Below are 23,082 nucleotides of genomic sequence, written 5' to 3' on the forward strand. Positions count from 1 at the left end.
GAAAATTCTTGCCGACGGCCCGAGCAGGATATCGATCAAAGTGACTCCGATTGAGTAGCTGATGAAAGCAGTGTAGGCAGGTGAGCAGAATGATGGATTTGGGGTTTAGGGGCTGATCAGTGACATGATGTTAGACTGAGATAAAAACCAAAGTGCTGGGGTCGATGTGAGCTATTCAGTCAGGCGTGTGAGCATTAAGCTCCTTTCATGCCAACCTTTCCGTTCACCGATGCTTAATGCATGAGTGGACTCAGTGGGCACCTTGCTGACAGCTAGACCCAGATACATTTACACATCTCTCTGGTGCAGCATCATTCATGTGGCTTTAAAAGCTAGCTACAATTTGAACCTGTTCTATACTTTGGTATTTGTGCTTGGTATTTGTGAACTCCGTAACACAAATACCAAAAAGACTCAATAAAGTTTGAGAATACAATTTGACAAATTTTTGGTGGCATGAAAACCCTTGAAAGGCACTGCAGACCAATTTCACTTAACGTTGTCCATAAGACTATGAAGTCTTAAACGAATGGGCTCCCAGCTCGGCTCCAATAAAGTTCTGCTTTGACTAATAACATATTTGTACCTCATTGGATATAAATTGTGGCGGTCTGAGCAGCATAAAAGCTGCACTGAGCTCGTCTAAAGTCTTCCTTTGATCAGCCTGCCTGTGGATATGACACTTATTACACTAATCATTAGGCTGTCTGTCAGCCTTCAGCCCCGTCTACTAAAGCTGCTGTTTGGGAAGAGGAAAAACTCTGCTGCTTTAAATCACCAGGACATCAATACACTGAGCCAGAAAATTCAAGAACAAGAGCTGATGAGCGAAGGCCACAGGCAGGCAGCATTAAGTGGTCTATTTTCTACATTCGAACCAACTTGTTAATCAGACCATTTCGGAGAATATTTACCAGTGCAGCTCAAAAATTTGAATATTGCATGAAAGTGCAATATTTGTTGTCAGTCATATCTGAAAGTGAAACTCATGGACACTGTTTTCCAACTACACCACTTCTGAAGGCAATTGGATGCACTATACATGTATTTCGGCATATTTTATCTTCCTTTCATTTCACATTTATGTGTTTACTTAAGTTCTGTGGTTGTGATGCCATACAATAAAATAAAATAAGATGAGGGGTATGAATACCTTTGCAGCTAGAGACTAAAAAAAATTCTCAACAGAGACAGAAAATAAGCTAACACGCTAAGGTGGTGTGTTAGCTAGCGCATAGCTAACACATCACCTTACTGTTTTTTGTGGGAAACTAACCCACTAACTGGTGTGTTAGCTAGCATGTTAGCTGGCGTGTCGCTAACAAACTAGTTAACACACGTTTCCAGAGTCACAACTAGAGTTGTAGAGCTTCTGAAGGGTTCCCCTCAGCCGGTGATATTCAATAGAATTGGTGAAACAGCGGATGACAGACATACGAGGTGCTGACATGTTAGCAAAAGCTAACTGGTTGAATGGCCCTTTAATGTCACCTGCTGCGGTTGTTTAGCATAAAAGTGCTTTGAATGTAAATAAAGTCTGACTGTCCTACGTGACCCTGAGCGAGGATTTAATCAGCTGCTGTTAGCGCCTTTTGTGTCAATGCTTCAGAAAGATAACATCACCGGCACGGGGAAAACAAGTTCTTTCCATTGCAGGATGCCTTTCTCAGCAGACAGGTGTAGGAAATGTAAGACAGTAGCTATGTAATTCTGGTGTGTGTTCTTTTCCTCTGACAACTGTGTTTTGTGTCCAGCATTTCTTGGAAATATAAGTAGCTATGTTTTACAACCACTAAAAAAAATGACAACCGTCAGAAGGAATATTCCAATTTCAGTGTTTATGATTTTGCAATAAACCTTCAACTTTTCCCCCCTTGTTGTCAAATTATAATGACAAAGTTTAGTGAGTTTTATTGGAATTAAAAGGGAAAAAAACTACCCCGAAGTGATGCGTGGAATTAATTTATTTTATTTATTTGTTTCTCAATTTTTTTAAGTGGTGTCCAAACTTCTTTCATTGCAGGCCAAAATCAGAAGTTAATGCTTTTCATTGACATTTTATTTAACACCAAACCAAAACAAAATAATTTTGTAACATTTGCAACAAAACTTTCTTCTCACCTGCTCAGCAATAAAATAAACAGGCAATGTTTAATGGAATAGAGTAGAAAATAAATTATTTTAGATGCGAGTAAAGGGTCTCACATAAATTTTTTTCAACTTTTTGGGTTGAATGTTTAGATTTTTTGGGGGGGAGCAGGGTCATGAAAGTGCTCCCAGTTTATTCTTAGCAACATAAAGAAAATCTTTCAGTCAGCATTATGCTGTGGGGATTCTTTTCATCAACAGTGGCAAGGTGAGAAGAATTGGCAAAATTTTCAGTTTCTGGTGGCGGCATGGGGGAAAGCACAGCCCATCTCTGGTGGCCTTGAGTTCTCGGCGAGGCTGTCGCAGGTTCGACTCCTGGAACCCAGGCGACGTTCTCCTTCCCCCTTTCCTGTCGGCCTGCTTTCGTGTAGGGGACACTGGAGCCCACAGAGGAACCCCTGGATGGGTAAAGAAATAAAAAGAAAATTCAGTTTCTAGCTGTGTTTGTAAATCACTGTATTTTATTGCTAAGTTTGCTGAGTATATGTTACTAGCTTGCTCTTTTTTGTGGGAAACTAACACACTAGCTAGTATGGCAGCTAACGTAGCTAAGACACTAGCTAATGTGTTAGTTTGTGTGTTGGGTAGCATGTAGCATTGTGGGTAACTAAAAGGCTATTTATTGTGTTAGCTAGCATGTTAGCTGGCATGCAGCTAACACACTAGCTTACTGGGCTTTATTTGTGGGAACGTTTACTGTTTGGGAAACTGACAGCTTGTTTTTCAATTAGCATGCTCTCTAAAAACTATTCTTTCATTATAACAGAGTAAACATTGAAGGAAGAAACAATTGTTTTCCTCAATTAATAATCCATCCATTGCTTAAATCTTCCAGATGCTGTGTAGGTGATGTCTCTAGCCCAGAGCTTCTCAATTCCGGTCCGCTGCATGTTTTAGGTGTTTCCCTGCTGCCTGGATTGAATCTATTAGTGATAAACTTGATGCCTGCAGAACAGGTATTACAATCATTTGGATCGGCTGTTTCTAAAATAGGGGCACATCTAAAACATGCAGAGCAGGAGGGACTGAGGACTGGAGTTGAGAAGCACTGCACTAGCCAAAGGCAAACTTTGCTGATGAACTTTATTTCTCCTACACAACAGAAAGTTTTTTGCCAGACATGACTCATCCTGCCTGGATGCTTCAGTCAGCAGCAGCACCACACGAATCCATGGCTTGCTTGCAAAAGACACATGCATTCATTGTGGCAGGCAGCATTCAAAATGCAGCCTCTCATGTTCAAAGGTTTGGAGAGCGTTAAGAAAAAGGCAGATGCAAATGATTTTTGTGTGCCAGTGGTTGAAGTTAGACTGGTGAAATCCGTCATGGCTGCCTACAAGAGATGGTAATGTATGTGTGCAACGCTAATGATTTGGTTTTTGTCTTCACATCTAAACTCCAGTGACTTCAATTGTTCTCAACTCACTAGAGATGGAAGTTTGAATCTGTCTTAGGGCACTTTGCCAACTGATGAATAAGACTGCTGTGTTGCTGGGAGCAGTCGGCTCATGCAGGGTTTTCACTGCATTTTGTTTCCCAATAACCTGATTCACAGTTAAAGGAATATACTGATGTTTTGACTGTTGTCTTGACTGTTAATGAAGCAGCATTAGGAGGACACAATATGTACTTGGAATTTTATTGCAATATTATGTGTTACAATTACAACAATAAAAATTATATTTAAAAAAAAAAAGATGTTTTAAAAATATATTTGTGACTGCATGGCAGAAATATAGTTCTCGAAAAACATTCTCATTTGAAATAGACTAAACTGCACACAGAAACTGCATTTAATCATGTTTTAAATTTACTGATATTTATTCATGCTCTAATAGAACAAATAGGGAAGAAAATAGCACAAATAAAATTTCCAATAATACGATATTTAATCCACAATTCTTATCATGATTAGAAATTTTTCACGATAAATGATGAACAATACGATAAATGACCACCTCTTGGCAATATTATGATTTTCCAGGCATTTTATAGCACCATCAAGTAATTGTGTTACCTTCAGTTGCGTAAGCAAAAATGTTGCTTTGTACAGAGTGTCTAGTCTCTCGGTATTCGAGAAACGATTGCTACCCGGTGCGCGTTGATGTTTTAAATTTTACCCAATCGCTAACGTTTGCCAGTATGTAATACGGCAGATCAACGCTATGAAGCATCCTGGAAAATATTGTCCACCGATAGAGAGAAGTGCAGAGCCGAATGAGGCGGCTGTTGATGTTAATTCAGTATTTTGAGGCTTGGCTGACATGGACTTCCTCCGCTGCCATTGCTAAAGCTACAGGGAGGCTACAGCTCTGAAACAGTGCAACGTCACTGTTCACAACTTCTGTCCACGGATTGACCCGGTAGAAATCCTGTCCTCGTTTGTATTTGTGTGGAGGACGCACATCGTAGCTTATGCATGCGTACAGTATCTCTTATGGCACTCTGGCATTACAGCAGGGAGCCGTCCCAGAGAACAGAGAGCTGACTGTAGACACAACACGGAGAAGAAGAGGTCAGCGCCGTCAGATTCTGACTTTAAGTACATAGAGTGGGAGAGGGAAGATTGTTTTCTGCAGTGCTGCAAATCTAAAGTAAAGCTTTTTCTTCTCTCTCTCCAGTTAAATCCTCAATGCAAAAACTGGCAAAATACAGGTTGAAATTATGCTGCACACTGCAAGCATAACCAAAGTGATTTATTTGCTGTGCTTCAGAAGATTATACACATTGTCTTGTTTGAAGTAAAAAGCCTTCAGATGCAGGAAAAACAATAACTGCTCTATCTGTGCGCCAGATTTTATTTTTTTTTTCTGCTTAAATGAGGGAATAAATTCATTGAAGTGTGGGGCAATGTGAGAAATAATGACTGGGCTATATATATATATATATACAGCTCTGGAAAAAAAATGAAGAGGTCACGTAAAATGATCAGTTTCTCTGATTTTACTTTTTATAGATGTATGTTTAACTAAGAAGAACATTGTTCTTTTATTCTATGAACTACTGACAACACGTCTCTGAAATTCCAAGCAAAGATTTAGTGTTGAATAATGTCATCCTAACTGGTTCAAAACAGGTTAGCCACATTTAAACACCGCAGTATGTTGCAGTATGTTACACTGTCATGACCATGATAATTTTAACAAATATGTAAAAAACATTGTTTTTTTGTAAAAGTTAAATAATGCAGCTTTAGCGAGAAAATGAAAAGTTGTTTGTCTTTTTACACCTTATACACGGTTTTAACTATAAATATATGATCTCGGCTGGAAGACGAGAAGATGTCATTACAAAAAAAAATTTTTTTCATTTCTCTGTCCTGGACTTATTCACACATCATTTTGGATTATTAAATCAAACCCATTAGCGATAAGCGCCAATGCTCGATAAAGTCCCGCTCCTTTATTACTCTCAGCTTGATCTGGACACCCAATATTCAAAGTTAGAGCTGCCTGTGTAACCATGGTTACGCAGGCAGAAAGGCATCTGCAATACAATCTGCGACTATTTCACATCGGTGCCTGGAGTTTCATGACAGAAATACTCTGCTGAACAAACGCCATTTCAGAGAAATGACAATAAGATTTGACCAAAAAAATGAAGGTACAGTGTATATGTAATAGAAACAATGAAATTATTATTCAGCTATCCTCACTCTGCCCTATCAGCCATAGTTAATACTTAGACTACATCAGCTGTTACTGCCTCATTCCCCTGACCTGCTGTGGTATTAACTGACCACAGTTGCTTGGCAGAAGCAGAAGGTCACACTAAGCTCCGCTTTGATCAAGAAAGACATGTAATATTCATAAGCTCTGTATAATTGCTGGTTAAATTGTCCTCCATCGCCAAGAGGGACTTTTCTGGGATTTAAAGATCTGCCGAGGTTTTAACCAGACCTGTGAAACCCAAAGTGTTTGCTGCAGACAACAACGGTAAGTTATTTATAATTCCATCAACAGAGTCTACCAGCTGTACATCCAGCTCAGCAATTCACAAAAAAAGAAAGTATTTTCTTATTCTTGTGTACTTCAACACAAAATTAAACTGACTGATGCAATAAATACCTTCAGGGGCATCAAAGTAATTGGGGGTGGATCCAAAAACACATCGTGGGTTTAAAATTTGAGCTTATTAAAACTTTACAAACCTTTCTGTTGTTTTCATAATTATTTGCGCTGCTGTGTATTACATTAAATCCAAATCAAGTCAACTCTTTAAATTAAATAAAAAAATTGTGGATAAGTAGATTTTTCAATTAAATAAATGACAGTCATAAATTAGTCACACGCAGTGATCTATTTAGCAATAAAAAGCCAAATTTTAATTCTTCATTTTCTGATCTGGATTGCTACAGTATATATTATTGGTTATATTTTACTTTATTTAGAGGCCGCCTTGGATTATTGTTTTCCATTGAAACAAGGAAGCCATGAATTACAGATTAAAATTTCTTCCACACCCTGATCAACTTACTGGGTTAAATAAAAACAACATAAGTAATTCAGATACACAGATTTTATAAGAATCATAAGGCCGTTTGATGTGTGTTGAACCGATGTCATCTACCATCGTAGATTTAAAAAAAAAAAAGTACATTTTTGCAAAAAAAAAAAAAACTGTAAAATTTTGATATGAATCCCAAAAGTCTTCCAGAAAAAACAATTTGGAAACTTCTGAGCTCCAAAAATCTAAATTTAAAAAAAAAAAAAAATTTTAATTTTTAGATTTTTTTCTCACAAAAAGGTGGGAATTTCCAAGATCAACTTTTGAGACTCAGAACATTTCAGAAAGTCAAACATTTCTAACTTGACAAGCTGGGCAAATTCCAAAGTACTTGTACTTCGTTACTTCCCTCCACTGTGTCATAAAGTCTAAGTGACTGAGTTTGGAGTCCTCAACCATTTGATGTGATCTTGTTATAAACACGGCTCTGTTTGTTAATACTGCCGTTTCCTGCTTTCAGAACTGATTCCAGGATTTTAAACACCACACACACTCGCACGCACCTATAGCACACACACACACACACACACACACACACGCTGAGTGCCAATTAGCTGCTTTATCGCCCACTCAGCCGAGGCACTCTGGAACAGGAAATTTACAAAAAAAAACTGGAGGGAAATGGCTGTACATATTCGGCTGCAAGGTCTCAAAATCATTAGTCTCCAAACACCGTGTCCATTTGGCCTCAGGAAAAGACTAAAAATGTTTATTTTGACACATTTTCACCCACATCTTTAGACTGCACTGCCTCAGATATGGATGAGCTGGACAAGAAGATATTCTTGGATGTGTGGTACGGTGAGATTGGTACTAACCCACGACACCAAAACGGGATAAACTCACCTGCTACTTTGGATTATCAGGGTTTAGGGTTAGGGGAGGGGAGAGCATTGGTGTTTGTATCAGTTTATATTTTTAAAAAATACATTGAAAGTAGGTCTAGTCAGTTGATCACTCAACCTGTTTTGATGGGAAGTTTTGATCGTCTTTCATTTGACTTGCTTGTTTAGAGTTTGAGGTTGTTTGGATTCATTTTATATTCTTGGTCACGTTTTGCTTCTGTCATTGTTTCACCTTCCTAATTGTTTTGTGCTTGGTTTTTTCTGCATTTCCCTTGTGCTTTCTGGTTTTTTGACATTTTTCTCTCAGTGAATCAGCCCACAGCTGTTTGTTATTCAATTAATCAAACAATCCAGTAATCACTGTTCCCATCATTTATTTCCCCAGGTAGTTCTTTGTCTTTGTCGGATCCCACTGTTGCTGTTTCTGTTGTGTTATTACAATTGCAACAGCATTTTGAATGTCAAAAGCAGCTCAGTCAACTCAGGTTTTGCAATGTGATATTTCTCATTTTGAAAAGGCGTCGGGAAACGGAGGCTGCAAGCTGAATGAGACGGGATGTTCTGTCTCCCGTGACCCACAACATGCCGACCGCAGCATCGCAAAAAACAAAAACGGCGGATCAGGTACGATTTCAGCACATGCAGTAGCAGCGCTAGCTACACTAATGGACTCGTTTTTAACATAATGACCAGCAAAGGTGACTCAGGAAGTCCAAAAACATGCACATTTCTTGCGGTTGGTTTGGATCGAGGTCGGTCTGCATTTACACCCGAAGCGAACCGTACCAGAGTTCGTTTGAAAGACAACCTCAACAAGCCCAGCTGTTTGGTCTGCACCAGGGTTCACTTGAGCGTATTCAGCTGTACAAAAAGATCTGACCCGATGGAGGAAACAAACCGGTAAATGCATCAGGTATCACTACAACCTCGGCTTGGTTACAATTCCTCAAATTGAAGTGAAAGGAAAGTGAAGGCTGACCTTTTCTACTCTTGTCCATCCTCAGCGACATTAACGCCCCAAAGGGTACTAAACACAATTTGTTGAAGGCGACCACACAGAAAAACGGTGAAAAGACTTTGGTGGGGTTTTTTATTCTAATCTTCTAATTCATCTGTTTTCCCCAAAACACACAAGCAAAATGCAGCCATCTGACATAACAGTATCCACAACCTTTTCTTCCTTATCACACTTCTTTGTCTATCCACAGGTTTGTCAACAGATATGAAGCTGAACCAATTACTGGAAAATACATTTGACCCTTTTCCACTTGCAATGACCCAAAGAGCCCCCTGATAAATGTCTAATCAGCTGCAGACTGAGCTGTCAGAGGCAGCAGTACAATACACTGAATACGTCTCTCACATCTTCACAGTGCGATCTGTGAGGGGGGAAATGTACCTCCCTCATTATGTGAACTTGCGTCCCCGGTGTCCTCTCCATTTGTCTTCACTCCCACATGCCCGTACATGTGGACTCGGTAGAGGGAGTGGGCCAGCTTGGAAAATAACTAATTACAGCCTGCTACTCATGAATATGATAATAACAAATAGCGGGAAAGAAGACGGGGGTCCATCCATCACGCGTGCATCTGTGTCACTGTGGCGAGACAAGCCAGGGACCGGCGTTAAATCACGGCGGACGCAAAAAGTACACATTTTAATTGGAGTGTAAATGTCTGAAATTGCTCTGCCCGGTGGCTCGACAAGACCGCGGCGTAAATGAAAATGCTACATTGCTCTGAGATTAGCTGGGAATGAGGCAGAGTGGTGTCTTATTCTGAATAAAACGTCTTAATGATCTGCCTTCGTTCGCCGAGAGTCCGTTTGAATTAGATTCCAGCTTTCCTGCAGTATTTGAAGTAAATGAGAAGCAAAACTCTCCCTCAAAAACATGACTTTCGATTTTGATTTGAAGCCACAAATGGAGCTGCGGCTCCGTTTTCTACAAAAAGCAAAAGCTTGTTGATAAAAGAATAAGCGATTAACACCCCTAACACACACATAGGTCTGTCCCAATCACTAATTTTGCGATAATTATTGCCCTAAACAATAACATTGTTATTTTGAGAACAATTTCAAGTAGTGTATGTGGCAGAGCAACATAAGTTCATTCTCTCTAAGATTTCTAAAGTTAAATTTTGTAACGAATCCTTAACACTGGACCTGGAAAATATATTAAATATCCAAAAATAATAACAATCAAAAACAATAAATAAACAGGAAATTAAAACGACTCTTAACCAAAACCAGAAATAAAATGGATTATGAAGTCTCTGTCAGTTTCACTTTAATTTATCATGTGATTAAACGATTACCTGCTTATTGCACCAGGCTGACACACATGACGTCTAGGTTTCATTTTTGGCGTAAAACGGAAAGTTGTACGAGCCTTTGATCAAATTTAACTTTGAAGAATTTATTATTTGCACCACATTTTTATCTTTTTAGCATGACATTATTCCCTGCTGCACATATACATAAATCAAAGATGAACAATAATGCTTTTCTACTGCTTTTCATAGAATACAGTCAATGTTTAGTGCATGTTACATGATTTACTTCCTTTCATATAGTTGATTCCATCTTTAGTTTTCCTGTTACTATTGTTACCGCTGCTTCGGTTGCTAAAAGAAAAATCCATTTGTTTGTGGACAGAAAATCTCCGACATTTCACAAAATGTGACTCAGATCAGTTGTGGCAAACTGGACGATGGCTATTTGTAAAGTCCTTAAAGTAAAGAAGCTAATGGCCAAAATATTACAGAATAATTAGAATTTTACATTAAACAAAGCTTTACCTGCTAAATCAAACACAATTAGACAACTTCTTAGACATAAGAATATGTGTCGAGCAGAGTTGGACGCACATTCTGACATTTTGCACTTGCGAGTGTCTAATCTTTGTCTCGTCATCTCGTCCGTTCCGCAAATTACCCGCAGTCTTCGCCGACAAGGAAATTAGTCAAGATGAACGTCTCAGTCAATAGGTGCACTAGAGCAAACTGCCCGTCAGCTTATGGCAGAAAACTAACTTACAAACAGGAAATTGAGGCAACATGAGGAATTTCAATTATGCTGCACTCAATATAATGTGACGGCCAGATAATTGCTGGTGGCAATACGGGCCAAGAAAGACTCAATAAATGTTCTTTATTGAGTCTTTCTCAATAAAACAGAAAGACTTGGTGTCTGGTCTGACTGAAAAGCATTGATTCCCGTTGGACCTTGCCACATTTTCTTACATTGAGACTCATGTGTTCTATTGTGATTTTATGTGACACACCAACATAAATCAGTGCAAACGATTTCTTTCATTTGATTTAAAAGAAAATAAAGACACTTGACATTTTGCTCTGCACGTAGTGTTTCAGATGTCTGGTTTACATTCAAAGTCTATGTGGAGGCGCGTCAAAATAGTTCTAGCTGTTGTTTTTTGTTGCCGCGTCGTTGGGACACTCTTGACACGTCAAACGGCTCAAATTGTGCCGCACTCGACGCGTGAAACGCACTGTGACGGACCCTCGACGCGCCTCCACATAGATTGTGAATGTAAAGCAGATGCACTTGACACTCAAAACGCGTTTAGTGTGAACGCACCATGAACCAGACTGAGCTGCAGAATGGTGTGGAACCAAGTCTGGGTTAAGACGGCCCAGTCAAAGTCCAGACCAAATTCTCACTGGGTATTCGTGATTTAAAGAAATGCTGTTCACAAATACAGCTGAACGATACCACTGAAAAATGTATAAGTATTTCATATCTACCAATAACTACTGATTAGTTTTTATTTTAAATATGTGATTTTTTGTTTTGTTTTGAAGCAGTTTTGCAGTACGATGACGAAACTTCAAACTGCTTAACATACTGTTGCTAGGTAACCAATGAGCGAGCCAGTTCACCTAGCTTAGCTCGCCGTGAGAGACTGAGCGGGTTTCCCTCTGCCTACGTCCCCCAGAATGCTGTGCGGTTCTGGATTGGAGTTCAGTGGAATTCTTGAATATCCATATATTAAATATGGATATTTAATATGTCAATATGGAGATTGATCACGTATCTATCGCACTATATATATCGTTACTGATTTATTGTGCAGCAACATTCACAGATGATCTCCATCCAGACTGACTGAGTTGAGCATCGCTCAGAATTTCACTCTCTAAATTTCCAAATTATTTCAATTCATGAATATGTTAATACAGAGAGAGACAGGCCTGTTGCACTGCTTCAGATAAATGACACTCCTGGCTCAGCGATTAATTTAATGTTAGGGTCATGAGCAAAGAGGCAGGGATGCATAATTCCCTGTTGAGATGGATAATTACTCAGAATGATCATTCTGTCGTGATTTGCCCGTCACCGTACAGCATCCGGATAGTGTTGATGAGTGATTAGTTATTAAATGTGATGTACAATGCCATTGGGTACACTAAGGTTGTCATTATACAAATAAAATCATCCCTATTCCAGGGAATCAAGTATTTCTTCCCAGTGTAAGACTTATTATATGATATTGTGATTATTGTGTAGGTAGTAGATGCTGGTAATAAAATGCATGAACAAACAATTCAAAAATCTATTCACAATCCAAGTAATTTTCATGATGCGAGGCGCCGCGACATCAACACAAATTGAAGTCGTATTCCAATTGAAAATATAAAGTATTTAGCTTTTGTCAGCCATATTATTGCTTTTAATTTCATTAGTAGTGAACAGGACTTGTAAACATCCGGTGACGTATGACAGCAAACATCCTTTGCTGTCTTGGCAAGACAGCAAAGGAGAAGATCAACTGAATTGGAGCTGATTTTAAGTTTTGAAAGGTGTGTTGAAAATGCGCACAGGCCGATGTTCTTCATAGGACCAGTGGGATGAAAATGAGGTTCTGTAAGTGAAATCTGAAATTTGAGGAAGAGGATGTAAGAATTCTGCTCAGTGGCGACAGAATTCGAGCGCCAGGAGGCGGTTGGTACCTTTTCAATTATTTAAAGGTTTCAATTATTAGGCACCGACGACAATTCTGATGCATTTTTCTGTCTTTGACAGACGAAGAAAAACTCACCAAGTTTCTAAAGGTCTGGCTCTGAAAGTTTAAGTTGTGTTTGAACTTCACTTGTCCTTACAAAAAGAACAAAGCAGCGGCTCTAAAAACGTCACAGTGATCCTTCGCGTCATCCTGTCTTCTTCTCTGTACTTTCCACTGAACTTCTGAACCCTACATCTACAGTGTGTGGATGGAGGAATCCCATGTGTGAAGCCGATGACTCACACAACCTGACACATGCGATGACTCCTGCTGTCAAGCTTTCCAAACACCAGCTGGATGAGTGACAGAAGCTACAGATGTTGGTGTAGGGAGGTTTAGTTCACCTAAGCTGCAGATTCTACTAACTAACACTTTAAAACTTTCCTTTGAATCCTTTGCAGAGGTCAACTCAGATTTTTATTTTCACCTCAGCTGGCTGTTTTTGAAAGCTACGATTAACGTAATAAATTCCAGGAGCATTTATTAACAAAAAATTTGTAATGTAAATCAAAATTACAAAATTGGAGCACCACCTAGTAAACAAGCTAGATAGTTTTCATCTTTTCTGTCACATCCAAAAATGTCCCTAGTAGGGGTCGCTTCAGTCTCTGCCTGATAAGGTTTTGACACAGAGCAAGAGGAAAGTATTCACAGCGCTTCACTTTTTCTGAATTTTGTTATGTCAAGCAAATTCTATTAATGTGCTTCCTCATAATTCCACTCTTCAACACCCAGTTATGGCAACGATGAACAACGTTTGAGAGTTTTGCAAGTTTATTAAAACAAAAAGAATCCAATTAATTCCCAATCTTTGCTTCATACTTTGCTGATTAAGCAAAGGTTTCCACTCATCATCCCTTGAGATATTTCTACAACTTTGAATCATATTGAGTTTCATTTCCATAGTCTTCACTAAGAAGCTGGGTCTATAAGAATACATATATTACTTTACATCTTTGTATGAGTTATTTCATGTTTTATTCATACAAATTTTGGTGCTGTGCTATGAGTATCTGAAACGTTCTTTGTTTGTGAAAACTATTCTTAATTATCCAAAAACTAGTTTGGCCTCGTTTCCAACTTCAAGGACTTTTTTCTAGGTTAGTGAAATGAGAGATTTTGTTGATACATCTTTGACTCAACCGTTTTTAAGAACAATTAAACCCACCTTTTGGTAAGACAGCAAAGGGTAGAAGCCACTTTTTGTATGCAGCAAGTTTAGTTTTCAAGTTCCTGGTTTCCAATTTAGCTACATTTCCTGGCTGTTGAATGTTTTGGAGTGTTTCCAAAATCAATGTCTTACAAGCAAGTATCTGCAAAGCTTTGGTAATTGTTGCAGTGTCTGCACAAAACCTAAGTTCTAAATTTAACAGGTTTGTTCTGAACATGCCGTCCAAGTCAAACAGAATTGTTCCTGTGCTCAGCGATGCCGTTACCATTGGTTACCACCAACAAATGAGGAATTAAGACAATTAAAAGTCTGTAAAAAGCAAGGAATTTTCTAGTGCTACAAAAATAAGGGCTAAAAATGTTAAGAGCAGAAAAAAAAACACTTGGTCAATTAGTTATTGATTAACTAATTGAAATCAACTAAATGAAACTTAATTCAGCAGAAATAGAGAACCACAATTAACACCAACATTTACGGTTTTTCTGTCACATCCATAAATGTCCCTAGCAGGGGTTGCAGGGATTTGGTAACAGTGAAACCAAAAAGAGCATTCATCAGGACGGCACATACCTTCCCTGTTGGCGGTCATGTCAGGGCGGTGATTTGAGATCTAATGGGGCTGATTAAACGAGTGGTGGCTTGACGTCAAGCTGCCATTACAGACTGTCTCTCTAAAATGATTGTCTGTGGAAGGAGGGGAACAACAAAGTCAGGAACCAAACAAACCATCAGTGCTTCCCGAGCTCCAACAGATGCAATAATCAGTGTTGCAAATGAACAAAACGCGATAAAAATAGAGCAGGATGAGAACAGTTCGAAACACGAACAATCTCCATCAAGGGAGCAGTTAAAGTTGAAAAGGCTGGGGGGAAACAAAAACTAACTTCTTATATTTAAATGTCATTGTTTATACTGACATGCTGGGATTTTATGTCTTACTCTCGGAAATGTCCCTGGAAAACTTTACTGTTTATACAAATATAGACACAAATCTAAATGAAACTAAGTTACACAGAGATGTCATACTTGACGAGGCGTAAGCATGTGAACGACGGAGATCGGGATGGAAACTGGGCGCTGTATGTAGAGGAAGGCTCGATGCTGAAGGAGATTCACAAGGCCAGCCAGAGGCAAACTAACAGAGGGGAAGAAAACAAGTTTTTTGAAAAGAGAAACTAAATAAACACCAAAATAGGGACCAAAAAACTGTATTATTGAAAAAATATGTATGCAAAAATTGAGACGGGACAATAATAATGACCCCAGCACACGTCCAGGTGGAACAGCAGTAACCTGTGAGTTTAGTTTGAGCTTTGACAAACTCTGGTCTGTGACTTTAAAGCTTTACTGTAGGAACAAAATATCTATTGCCTAATTTGGTTATGTTACATAATATTGATAATTTTTATGTTATTAGAAATGTCATTTGAAATAAAATGTTTTTAGGCCAACAACCCCCAAAACACTGCAGTCAGAGCAACAATGGAACGGCTTGTCTCCAAGCATCGCTGCGTGTTAGGATGGCCCCGTAATACCCAAACTTAAATCCAGTTGATCATTGTCCAAGATTTGGAAAAAATGACCTTCATAGACGACACGCATCAAATCTGGCTGACCTTCAGTTTATTAAGCGGAGAATAAAAATACCCGACTCCAGATGCCAGAAACAACTCAGCTATTAATTTTAGCTAAAAGCAGATCTCTGGCAGCTGAACACAGGTGAACACTGTGCTTGTCAAGTTTTTATTTATAAAAGACTTCCTGTTGGTTTATCACACAAAATCCATTAATAAAAAAATAGAAAGATCATTGAAGTTTGTGGGTGTGAAATGGATCAGGGAGTCTGAGAACATTTGCATTTTATTATGTGTTTTTATGATGTAAAGCACTTCGAACTGCCCTGTTGCTGAAATGTGCCATACAAGTAAACTTGATTGATTGATTGATTGATTGATTGATTGATTGCATGTCAACCTCTGTAAAAGAACCAGGTCAGAAGAAAGACTTGATGTTACCTTAAAGAGCCACTGATAGCATTTTTTGTACAGTTCACAGCTTACATTATTCAACTAAACATATTTGCGCTTTTTCATTGTAAAAACTCTGTTGGTCTGAAGTGACATTACAATTTCTGTTGTCCTGCTGTATTGAGAAACGTAATATACACACGTCACTGCTAGTTTTTGTTGTTGCATGCAATCATCTGAGCAACACTTAAAAGATCAATGACCTAAAATCTCCTGATATCAAATGAATTGATCAAATCGATTGTTGACTGGTCTGTTTGAATCCCGAGTTAAACCAGTGGCAACGTCCAGGGTCTTCAGATGTGGAAAAACGAAAGGAAGAGATGAAGGCAGGAGGAGGGATGGAAAAACCCCCGGCATCGTCTCAACTATTCTTCTTCACAGCTGTGAAGTGCTTACAAGTGGATCCTGACTTCAAAGGGCGATGGTTACCCACTTCAAAGGAAAACATATCCCACACACCAGTCGGGCCCTGGTTATATTCCCCTGTCAAGTGCCAACAGAGCAGCAAGACGAGAAGCCGCTGTCCCCGCACTTATAGACACCGTTTATTTTCCTCATTTCGCCTCCCTGCGATGTACGGTGAGAGCTGGCCAAACAGAGAAAACACACACATGAAATCAGAAGGTCATAAACATGCAACATACATCTTTATCCTCACTGTCTTAGGTCTGACTACACTAGTCCTGCTTCAGCCCTGTTAGAATCATTAAAAGGATTTATTTTTATTTTTAAGCGCCACAAACTCTCAGAGCATCACTAATGCCCACGTACGTCCCTGACTGTACTCTATAGATCTTCTATAGGGAGACAGCATGACTTTAACATGATAATCTCTCAACAATGTCTCAGATACCTTCTTGAATTTTTGCCACAAAGAATTAAGGTAGTTCTGAAGGCTCTGATGCCACGGTGCTATTTGTACTCTACATGGTTGTGTGAATTTCTGATTCCACTCAGCCCTCGTCGGAAACCGTTTTTGATAACCGACGTCGTTTCACAGCTCCACGTCGTCACATCATCTTATGCCAGTGCAGCACCGAGTCGGAAGACGAACTGCTTCCCGTTCCTGATTGTCCTGGAGGGGGGTGAAGGGTTGTCTGTGTCTGCAGGGCAAAATGACACTCAGCGAAATCTGGCTTCCTGCCACTTTTCAAAATTAATCAGGGGTATTCTACAATGCATTCTGTTTCATCCCTCATCTGACTTCAGAGTTCTTAATATTAGGCCTAAGGAGAACTGATAATGCTATGCTAAAAAAAAAAAAAGCCTGCAGCTTGCAGTCTTCAAGTTAAGGTTCTCACAGTTTGACAAAGCTCAGCTGAAGTCTCTATCTCTGTCACAGTGCTGATTATTGAGCAAAGTGCATCAGGGAACTTTACTTGTTCTCAAAGGCAGAAGCTTCCTGGTTAAAAAAACAAAACAAAACATGGAAATATGACAGATTGCTACACTGAGTTTTAGGCAACTAATCAGAAGTTCTTGATGTCACAGCTCTGCAATTTTTCCCCACTTCATGATGATGAGCAGTTGGATTGAAGGGAAGTTCATCAGCACATCCAGAGCATTTCTTTTCTTTTTTTTTTTTTTTTGTTTAAACAAATGCATTAAGAACTTACTGGTCGCTTTATTTGGTGCATCTTGCTAGTACTGGGGTGCAGCCGTAACTCTTAATGGCAGAAAGTCAAAGGGGTGTTCGAAAGGTTCCTCAGAAATGTGGGTCCATACTGAGATGATGTTGCCTCGCAGAGTTTGTGCAGATTTTACACAAAGTCTTATTGAACATGTTGTGATTCCCTTTCTGTTTCGGCTTTTAAACCAGGTCACAGATATGCTGAACCCAAATTTATTCAATCCAGCATGTCATGAAGTTACTCTTTGACTGTGGAGTTCATGTATTGCCATAATAAAAAAAAAAAGTTTTTTTTTCCCCCTCTTCTTTTTTTTAGGCCAACAAAATATTTCTCCTGTCGTCTATTTGACGTTTTCCTACAGAGTTTTCTGCAATCAAGTAAAGTAAGGATTAACTGACCCTGTTAGTGAACTGAGCCGGCGAAAATCAGGGGACAAACCGTAAACTATCTTTACTTTTAAAAATGAATTGATTTTTAAAAATAGAACAAATTAAGTTACGAACAAATATGATTGAGGTTATATTAAACAATTGAATTTAATTTACTTGACAAATTGTGCTCTATTCCTTCCCCTTTGTCTTTAAAAAAAAAAAAAAATTTCAACAGCCGTGTTGTAGCAACACCAAAGCACTGTCAAAGCAAATGTTTAAATAACCATAAAAATAAATATTAATCATGTTCAAAATAAATTCTATTTATTAATAAAATACTTTATCTTCTTTTTACTTACCATGTCTTATCTCAAAGTAGAGGAGAAGTTCGATAAGCAAGTCCGATAAGTCTTGTTGAAAATGGAGGCTTGTGAAGAGGGGCGTGGCTTCTTCCAAGTTTTGTCTTTAACCCAACCACTGTGTAACCCACAAGAAAGCTTTATTTAAATTCACCTGATAATAATAAATGGCAGATAAATTTATTTACTTCAATGACTAATACCAATTCTATACAATTACAAAGAAAGTTGGGCCAGATCAGAAGATTCTAAGTTCTAGGGAGCCTGGGTGTGAGTAACAACAGCACGTACACAGTGTTTGTAAGAAAGAATAGAATTTAATATAATAACAATTGTGGATGTAAACTTATAAACAAATCAAAATCTTTTCCAATGTGTCTGTCAATTCAATGTTTCACAGCTAGTGACCAGTCGGGTCACTGTCTACCAGTTCTCTTGATTCTCTGGGCTGGGGCTCGCCATCCAAGTTCAGATGAGGAAGATCATCGGGTCTCTGGGCACCACAGGCCAAAAATTGCACCATAACATGGCAAAAATAAAAACCGGACCTGGAACAAGGCCAAAGTAAAACATCTTAGAACATAAAATGCCAATATCAATAAAGCTTAAGCTATAATTAAAGAGATCTTTCATACTGTCTCAAGTTTTTTTTTTCATGTTGTACAACAATATCCATCTCATCAGAATACAATGTTAGGAACACATCAGCAAAACTAAAGAAATTAGCTTATATGTGGTAAAGGAAAATAAAATAATAATAATATATTTCAATCTAAAATCCCAATGAAGAACATCTACAACCTAGAAGTTCCCTGCAATGCCAACAGAAAAGAACTTATAAAGCACTTAACTGAAATGGCAGTTGAAATACCAGAACATGTACTAGAAAACAAGTACAACTACACAGAAAAAAATACAACACCCATAATAATAATAATAAAAAATCTTACAATAAAAAATTATTTTTAATAAATTTGATCAGATATTACGTATTTTAGCCAATTTTTACCGAATTTACTGCCAACTGCCGAGCGCGTGCGGTCTCTCACCGATGCTCCGACGCTATCGACGGCTTTTTCCGGCTTCAGTCGCTTTCAAGGGAAACCCTCCGAGATCTAACAAAAACGGATTTACTATTTTTGAATTATATATTTTGCGAATTTATATTAATATTGTTTTTCTTACCGTTTTCTAGATTCATAAAATTTTGACAAGCTCTTCACGTAAACAACCGTCAGCTGTGAGCTCTCAAGCTTGTCTGACGCGTTCTGTGCAAAAGCTCAGCAAGCAGTTGGAAGGGGCGGGACAATCAACCTTATTGGCTGATGTGAAATCAGACTGTGATTTCACCAACCAGCTATTGGTTGCCTAATCGTCACTAACAGCAATCACTAAAGGCATATTTCACAGCTTTTAAAGATTTTTAGAGCTTTTAACCTATATTTATAAACATATTTTTTAACTTTGCTACTTTTTAACTCTTAATTTTTACTTGTGTTTTTAACACTGGTTTACAACTGGGTAAATCTACCCAACCACTGACCCAACACAAGTATTCAAGCTGTACAGTTCCAGTACATTTCTGACCCAAATCTTGAGTTATGAATTTTGATCCAGTATTTGGTCAAACTAACCCAACCTGTGATCCAACAGCTTCTACCCAGAAACTGGGTTGTGAAAATAATCAGCATTTAACTGTGTACTAAAATATCTCATTATTGGACAGAAATAATCCACTGAAATGCAAAATCTCCAAAATGCTGATCATTTATTGTCTGTTTTTTTTTTTTTTCATCAAAAACTGATATTGGGCTACAAGATACAAGTTTTAGCTAATAATTGGTGTTTTCCATGAAGTTGTGATTAATGAGACCAAATACATGAGTATATATAAACATAAATATATATGTGTGAAAAATTTTAATGTTCTTAGTCATGTAGTTCGGAAAACTTCTGTTACCTTGTTTTTGCACTGGACCTGTTTGACGTGTTGTATACTGTTCCCCTTTCTGTTTTGAGATGAACTCTCTCTTAATTTACATTTGATGTAAATCAGTGATGACAGTGATACAACAATAAAATCTTGAAGTAAGCTTTGTGCTGCTTTTCTTTTTTTTCTTTTAGAAGTTGCACCAGAAGCAGAACAAATGTTTTTCTGATACGATTAGAAATTCCACAAATCACAATTTCAGCTAAAACTCAAAACAAGCCACACCCGCGTTCTCCGGCATCGTTTTCTGCTGTCTGACAGCCGCAGTTGCCATGGCTGCTGAAGGTTTTTGTTGCTCACAGGTTGTCCCAAAAGTCACTGACAAAGACACGCATCTATGCACACATACTTAAGATCCATTTCTATCTGTTGTGTCTCACTAGCCTGGAAACAACCAGCTCCTTGATTTACGCTTTGCTTCATCCACGGGGTCTAGACTCTCGGCTACTGAGGAATGATTGCCCAATGGAGGTGTGAACTTCAAGTTTCAAAGAATTAGATTACGATACCAATTAATAGTGTTTGGCTGTGACGTATAAAATGTGCCAGCTCAATCATGAAGGAATCAAGAAGCCTACCGCAAAATGCAAACCATCCAAAATAGAAAAGCCAAAACAAATGGCATCTTTACCAGGAATAAAATGTCTTGAAGATTCTTCTTGGTCCGACTTTAATTTCTCAATGCTACTAGAAGTGGCCAACAGAGACTGAAAGACTTTGTTCATGGCGGAGTCAGTGAACGAAGCTACAAGCAGATTATAGCCCTAAAGGATTAATGGTTTTAATAAACCATCTAAACTTAATATTTAACTATTAAAATCCCTGTTTTAATCCCCAGCCTCCTGAAAGATAAACTTCCGACGTCCGTCATGATTAATCATTTGCTTCAAATGATTAAGTGACAAAGCTGCAAAGGGTTAATAGTTTGAGTCATGCAGAACTGATCTGAAATAAGGTCTTGGGTTTGAATCCCAGCCTGGTTCTTTTCCATGGGGTTTGCATGTTCTCCATGTGCATTAATGGGTTCTCTCCGGGTGCTCCGGCTTCCTCCCACAGCACAAAAAGATTTTTTGCACACTAGATAATAAATGGATGATGGAAATTTTTTTAACTTGTTTATACTAATAATTACTATTAGTAGTAATAATAATAGCAATATTAATATGAATATGGATATATTAGTATGTTGATCAATGTACAATTAATTAGATAAAATATAATTAATATGATACTTAGTAATATAGCAATTATTATATTTGTAAGTACTACACTAAAATGATTCTAATAAATGATAATAATTATTGTTAATAACAATAATAAATAATTACCAGTAAAATAAATAATAATGATCAGTATTAATTATATTAATTATTATTACTATTCATAATAATAGTAGTAATAATGTAACATAAAGTTATTACAACTTAACATTATTATTGTTACTGGTAAAAAAAACAGTAACGGAAATGTTACTGACTGTTTCCATAGCAACGATCAGAAGCAGGACCTTCCCCCAGAACCACAGTGAGCTCATTGTAACTATGACGACTTCTATGACATAGATCTATGTCATATATCAAAGAACATCAGGGTTTATGAATGATGTCATAGATCAAATATATATTATATATATATAATTATATATACAATAGTATAAATCATACTATATATATAGTAGTAATAATAGTAATATTAATATCGCCACAAAAACAGAATATGCAGTCTGTTACAGTTTTATGTTTTTATGGCTTGATGTTTACTGTATTTGCGATTATTAATAAGTGATCAATGTGGTAGATTAGCTACAGCTCTACTGATGATCTGTTGCTGTTTAAGTCGCCTTTTTTATTTTCTAACTGAACTGAAACACACAGGACTGACATGACGCCCCCATGCGGAAGTAGCTCAGTCCTCCAACAACCACACTGATATTAGCTGTGTCCGAATTCAAGGTCTGCATCCATTTTTTTGATTATTATTATTATTTTTTTTATTATTGCATCAAAATGTCCATACAATGTATAGAATGGGGGAAAACGAAAAAAATAAATGTCAGGGGTTACAAGGAGTAAAAACAATAGAAAGTATAATACAAGGAGCACAAACAGAAATAATCAGTGTTTCAGGGAATACAGTTAAAGAATTTTAGGGCTTCAAGAGTCTTTACAGCTTTGGGATTGGTAGAGGTCTGTATAGTTACTGTATAGTGTTGTAATTCAGGTAAAAACAGATAAAATAGAGGCTTTTTGCCAGACAATTTATGAATATGAAATTTTACTAGAATTAACAATAGATTAATTATTACATAAAATTGATTCTTATTAGACAGATTACGTCATAGCGACAAGGCCTCTCCGATAATTCTGCTAAAAGCCCGGTTCGCTACAGGCAGTTTGAGTCGGTCCCACAGACAGATAGAAAGAATATCTGTCTTTATATCAGACATCCTGACATAAGACACAGTACTGCAACTGTCACCGCGAGTTATGACGCAGCTCGAAGCCCCAGTACCACCTGGTACCACCTGCTAACTGTTAGCTCTGCTTCTCCTTAGCGTTTCTACCAGGCGAGTTAAAGCCGCTGTTGACGGGATCTGGGCTGGAGGTTCGCGGCTGTAAATAGAAGTTATTGCAGAACCTCAAGTGTTAAAGGAAGATTCGGCCCATTTAGAGTTCATAAAATAAACATCAGGGAAAATACCGTAGCAATCATTAGAACCGCAGCATAAAGCCAAACAATTAAATGAATCAAAATGTCTCCAAAGCATCGGCGGACTGACAGAGGCAACCAGGGGATTCCAAATGCCACGTTTAAATTGAAGGCTTATAGTTAACTTTTCTATTTCTATGCGCCAAAAACCTATGGGAAAAGGTGGAAGAGTTGGTCTAAGGACCGAAACCAAATCACAGAAATTATTCCAAACAGTTTTCTCCCCCTTCTTTTTTATTTTCAGTGTAATTTGAATTCAGCAACTGAATTTGTTGGGGGGCGTTTTGTCCACATTCTAA

The 23,082-nt window shown here is 38.0% G+C and overlaps 1 long non-coding RNA gene across 4 annotated transcripts; it reads right to left on the reverse strand.

Annotated features, from left to right (window-relative positions):
* Positions 1–2,098: 2,098 nt before the first annotated feature.
* On the reverse strand, positions 2,099–20,792 carry LOC122822966. 4 transcript variants are annotated; one of them, XR_006369257.1, is made up of 8 exons: positions 19,270–20,792; positions 19,094–19,199; positions 18,512–18,632; positions 18,085–18,202; positions 16,183–16,309; positions 14,720–14,828; positions 14,264–14,377; positions 2,099–2,546 (listed from the first exon to the last, which is right to left on the reverse strand). It is a non-coding gene; the product is annotated as an uncharacterized LOC122822966 (long non-coding RNA). The 4 variants fall into 4 exon arrangements; XR_006369258.1 differs by lacking the exon at positions 16,183–16,309; XR_006369259.1 differs by lacking the exons at positions 2,099–2,546; positions 14,264–14,377; positions 14,720–14,828; positions 16,183–16,309 and adding an exon at positions 16,437–16,826 and having other exon boundaries at positions 19,270–20,789.
* Positions 20,793–23,082: the final 2,290 nt, after the last annotated feature.

Source organism: Gambusia affinis, linkage group LG20 (genome assembly GCF_019740435.1).
Source record: "Gambusia affinis linkage group LG20, SWU_Gaff_1.0, whole genome shotgun sequence".
Lineage (NCBI taxonomy): Eukaryota > Metazoa > Chordata > Actinopteri > Cyprinodontiformes > Poeciliidae > Gambusia > Gambusia affinis.